Genomic DNA, 5,987 nt, shown 5'->3' with positions numbered 1-5,987 from the left:
GAAATAATAATTTAGATAAAATACTGTTGGTACTGCTTGTTCAAAAGAGAAGAGACTTCATATAACTTATGACAATGATGGTGGCAGAGACAAGATCACCGATGATGATGATGATGATGATAGTGGAGGTGGTGGCAGTGGTGGTGGGGATTCATAAATGACAACAACAATGGGCTTTTAGCAAATGCATTTACAATTTCATTTGCTTACTGATAATGACCTCAGCAACCAAAGTGTGTACTCTGGGATACAATTTAATTTTAGTAAGATTTTTTTTTTTTGGCGGGGAGTGGTGATGGTGATGGTGATGGTGTGGTAAGAATTAATGAGAAATTCCAGCAAGTATAGTGTGTGCAAGTGTGTATATGTGAGTGAGTGTGTATGTGTGTGTGTCTGCATATATGTACATATGAAAGAGAGAAGTGGAGCGAATGAGAGAGAGAGAGAAATGAAAGGACGAATGAAAGAGAAAGTAAAGTGGGGGAAGGAATACAACATTAAGGAAAGACCAATCTATATATGTTGTCTTTAGATGGGAACTTTACATGGAAAAGGGGGGGGGGAGAAAAAAGAAAGAATTGCTGTAATATCAGAATTGAGACATGGAATGGTTAACAGAAGAATTACCTGGGGGTTGTGTGTACATGTGCATGTGTGTGCGTGTGTGTGTGCAAGTATGCATGTGCACGTGTGTACGTCAGTGTACATGTGCATGTGTAGTGAGGTGTGTGTGTGTGTGTGTGGGGGTCTTGCTTCCTTCTCCACTGATATTATTAAACCATCAAATCAGGAGTACGAGATTCAAAGTTTTCTTTAGACATCAAATATTGGCGGAATTGAAGAAAGGGAGGAAAAAAAAAGAGAGAGAGAGAGAGAGAAAAAAACATGATCGTATAGAAAATTGAAGTAAGGAGAGAAGAAGAAGAAATGAAGTTGAAAGAGTTCAGAGAGAATATCAAAATAGCTTAGAATCTAATAAATCAAAAGCTCCCTTCTCCTTTCTTACACACACACACACACACGTGTGCGTGCGCGCATACGCATACAATTAAAGATTAAATGTTATTAGCTTCCCCAAACTTTCTTAATAATAACTTTATCTTATGTCTCCTGATAATCTTCAAGATTGATTAAGATTCTTAATCTTTCTCCTCATGTATTAAACAAGCAATATCTAAGCAAGCTTTTAGAATGAGAGAGAGAGAGAGAGAGAGAGAGAGAGAGAGAGAGAGAAGATGACCAAGTTAGGAACATAACTGGGTGAGAGAGAAACTCTTACTCTGTCACCAACACTGTGTTGGCTGTCGTCAAGACTCAAGTGGACTCTCAAATGATCAATGTATCACCACGGATGAGTCACTAAAGTAGAAGTGTGGGCAGTTGTTATTTCAAGAGCTTGCTGTGAGTATAGTGTAGTTAAGGATGGACTCTGTCAGACTGGTTTTTCCCTAGATGCGCAACATAAAAAAAAATATCTTCCTAACCAGTGCATTTTTATAGGAGCCAAACTGAAAATTTCCCACCATTCAATGTGTCAACATAAGTAACCAATGATATATTTCAGATTTTACTTCCTGTTGTAAAAACGTCTCTGACAAAATACTTAACGTAATATTCTTTTCTACTCTAGGTACAAAGCATGAAATTTTGGGGCAGGGGATTAAGTCGATTTGATTGACCCCAGTACGCAACTGGTACTTAATTTATCAACCCTGAAAGGATGAAAGGCAAAGTCGACCTCGGTGGAATTTGAACTCCGAAATACTGCCAAGCATTTCGCCCAGCATGCTAACGTTTCTGCCAGCTCTCCGCCTTAGATTTTATTATGATTGTAAAGACAGACGAAATGCTTAGCGGTATTTCGTCTGTCTTTACATTCTGAGTTCAAATTCCGCCAAGGTCGACTTTGCCTTTCATCCTTTCAGGGTTGATAAATTAAGTATCAGTTGCATAATGGGGATGATCTAATCGACTGGCCCCCTCTCCCAAAATTTTGGGCCTTGTGCCTGGAGTAAAAAAGAATATTATGACTGTGTGTCTATGTATATATATATATATATATATATTACAAATTAAAAGGGTAAAGGTTTAGCTGCTATTTCTGAACTTCGGTATATGGTGAAGCAAATGCTTGCTGATCCTTTAATTATGTTTATATATATATATATATATATATATATATATAAATTTACCAATTCACATGGTAAACTATCATTAAACTGGCACCATTGTGTGAACGTGAAACAGGATTCTATAAAGGTGTTCATTCTGAAGCAGAAAGCCTCAGACTTCAACCACAACACAAATGATGAGATATTGTAATATTGCACTTTTTCTTTAGCTTGGGTTTTTATGTTTACATTTATTTTGGAAATGTTATTTACATATTTGGATATCACCAATTCTATCAATCTATCTATCTGTGTGCATCTATCTATCTGTCTGCCTGCTTATCTATCTATCTATCTATCTATTTGTCTGCCTGCCTGCCTGCTTATCTTTCTTTCTATCTATCTATCTATCTATCTATCTATCTATCTGTCTGCCTACCTGCCTGCTTATCTATTTTCCAACCTATCAATCTATCTATCAATCAATCAATCAGTCATTCTGACTTTCATAAAACATCTGCAAGCTCTGTTTTATAATTCAATATCATGTTTAAACTTCCATATACTTTGAAGGGATATGAAAAATCTATTATACACTAGGAAAATATGTTAGACCATCTATCATATACTTTGAAAAGTCGTAGACCACAAAAGTGATAATAATAATCCTGTTCTAAATCAGAAGGAAAAGACTGCTTCACGCCTATGACGTTTCAATATTGCAATATTCAATAAAGACACATGCATACACACACACACACATGCATGATGTGTACATAATAATCTTTGTGTTGATAAAATTTTGTTTCATTACAAAAGTTCAAAAGAATATAGCAGCTATGTTTTCTGCCTTTAAAATATGAAGTTACAATAAATATCCTCCTTTCTTCTGTGGCTGGATATTATAATAAAGGTTTCTACACAACCCAACAGTTAAAAAAAATAAATGTGAATTTGCAGAAACAACCAGCCCACACTGTGATAGGAGACACAACACTCTCTGAGAGTAAAGGTATGTCTATATACGTGTCCATGGAGTACATCCATAATTAAAATGTATCTTCTAAAGTGACTGCTGTTTCTGACAGCAATGACTATGCTTCTAACTTCTACCTATTTTTGATTCTCAATTCAATGCAATATTTTCATTGAATTCGGATGTGGAGATTTTCTTTTATAGCCATTTTTTCATGGACAGAATGGTTTACCTGTTTCCACAGACAGAACAGCTTTACACCAAGATCATTCACTAAACCATGGAGTAGCAATCATACAGTGAAGTAAACTGGGAGCAAGCAGAATTATATGTTTGACTTAGGAGGATGCCATTCAGTAACATTAATAAGAGTTCATCTTATGACCATATGGTCAATAGACCAGAATCTTAAGCACAGAGCCATTGTGTTCCATATTGGTTTTGAATTTTGGCACAAGGCCAGCAAGTTCAAGGGAGGCTGTACAAGGGGGGTGCTTTAAGGATATTGCGAAAGGTCTGGTTGGAGGCCCAACCTTCCAAGTCTTTTCACAGGGTTTAGAAAAACTGAAGGACCACTGTAATAAGTGTGGGAATCTCAGGGAGGAATATGTTGAATAAAATCATAATTAACTGATCCCCCTGTATTTCCTTTTATCCAAAGCCAGGAACTTTTTGGTATCCCCTTGTCAGTTGATTACATTGACCCCCAGTGCTCAACTGGTATTTATTTTATCGATTCTGAAAGGATCAAAGGCAAAAATCAACCTTGGTGGAATTTGAACTCAGAATGTAAAGAAGGACAAAAACTTCTTTTCTACTCGAGACACAAGGCCCGAAATGTTTAGGGAGATGGCCAGTTGATTAGATCAACCCCAGTATGCAACTGGTACTTAATTTATCGACCCCGAAAGGATGAAAGGCAAAAGTCAACCTTGGCGGAATTTGAACTCAGAACGTAAAGACAGACGAAATACCAGAGGGACAAAATATTGCCAAGCATTTTGCTTGGTGTGCATTGTGTTTCAGAATATCTTGAGAAATGCTGACAGGCCACAAGTTCCTATATAAATATATATACCCAGGCCCATTCCCCACTTTATTTAGGCAGGGGTAGCCACAACAAGACATACACCAGGCATTCCATTCATTTCCCAGCTCAAAGGGGTGGGCCTGTTTTATGCTCAGGTCAAGGTATAGAATGCAACCCTCAATATCAGCATCAGCAGCAGAGCTTGACAGCATATGCTGGTTCCATACTGCTTTGAGCAACATCAAAGTTCACTCATTTATCCACAAACATTCTCCAAGCTTTCCTATCATTTATAAACTCTCTTGCCTCTCTTACTCCAACACCTCTAACCACCAAAGCTTTCCTCACTCCATCCATCAACACAAACTGAGGTTTACCTATTAAAAAAACACACATATGTACTCACATGTATGTGTGTGTAGGGGTATATGTAAGTAGTAAGTGTTTAACTGTAATCCTGGCTAGCTATGACATGCATATACAGGAATTAGGCTCAATATAACCACATTTAATATAAGGGTATACCAACCATGTTTGTGTTTTCGTATAATGAAAACAAATGCAATGATTACAAAAAAAAAAAAAAAAAGAGGTAAAAAAGAAGGGATTAACTTCTGAAACCAAATCCCAATCTCTCTGCAAGGAGAACTCTCAGAGTTGAAATAACCTCAAAGTAGAGGTGGTGATCACAGTAGTTCCCATGGAAGGATAAAGAAGCTAATGACAGTGGACAAAGACTGGATGCATTAAAGGTTGGGTCCAACAGAGCAGGGGCCCCCAATCACCAGGTTACAGACCAGTTCTGGGCCATAAATCATTTTTCGTCTACCAAATCCACTAACAAGACTTTGGTTGACTTGGTGCCATAGCAGAAGGCACTTGCCCAAGGTGCCATGCAATAGGATTGAACCCAGAGCCATGTGGTTGAGAAGCAATCTACTTACCACACAACCATGCCTGTATTATACACGTTAACTGAATTATATATTATCCACTTTATTGTGTTTCGTTAGTCATGTGATGCCCCCATTCCATGGGAAAATTGTATTGCATGAAACTACTCTAAGGTGCAAAAAATGGTTAGGGACCCCAGCAATCACTTCACAATCACCCCTAACTCCTTCTACAGCTACTGTTACTAATATAAAGGGGAAGACAACCACTGTTCTCTCTGGTGAGTCATTCATTTTTACTCTGGCTCTCCATACAACACTCCCATCTTCCCTTGCCTCTGAAAGTAACAGGTCCAACATGTATGTCAAGTTATTTTAAGTGAACACGCACACATGCGGGGCGTTGGTGTTTGTGTGTGTGTGTGTGTGTTGTGTTGTGTTTTGTTTATCTGTACTCCAGAGGGAACAGAAATGTCAGCAATAGTTTTCAAATTCAAACTAAACTGAACTTGAATAACTTATCAAGTAAAGGAAAATAAAATAAAATAAAAAAAAAATTAAAAGAAAAAACACAGCAAATACATAAAAGAATCGATACTTCTATCAATGAATGGTAGGACGGTTGTATTTACTTTTCTTTTAGAAACTAGTGGCAGTTCAATATATGCATATATATAAAACTGCATATATATATATATATGTATATATATATGTGTGTGTGTATATATGTGTGTATGTATATATATATATATATATATATATATATATATATATATATACATACATATATATACATACATATATATATACATACATATACACATTCATGCATATACACGTAACACACACACACACAAACGTATAGATACACAAACCACAGAGATGGATCAAGAGAGAGAACAAGAAATAAAGAGAATTAGAAGAGGGTAGAGAGAGAGAAAGAGAGAGAGAGAGAGAAAGAGAGAGAGAGAGAGAAA

At 36.8% G+C, this 5,987-nt stretch overlaps 1 protein-coding gene across 2 annotated transcripts in view; it reads right to left on the bottom strand.

The window, feature by feature from the left end:
* LOC106880872 (E3 ubiquitin-protein ligase RNF38) overlaps nucleotides 1-5,987 on the bottom strand; it is a 269,382-nt gene that overhangs the window by 55,319 nt on the left and 208,076 nt on the right. The gene's annotated exons all lie outside the window — the stretch shown is intronic.

The sequence above is a fragment of the Octopus bimaculoides genome, chromosome 8 (genome assembly GCF_001194135.2).
Source record: "Octopus bimaculoides isolate UCB-OBI-ISO-001 chromosome 8, ASM119413v2, whole genome shotgun sequence".
NCBI lineage: Eukaryota > Metazoa > Mollusca > Cephalopoda > Octopoda > Octopodidae > Octopus > Octopus bimaculoides.
This window is presented reverse-complemented; position numbering and strand designations above follow the sequence as displayed.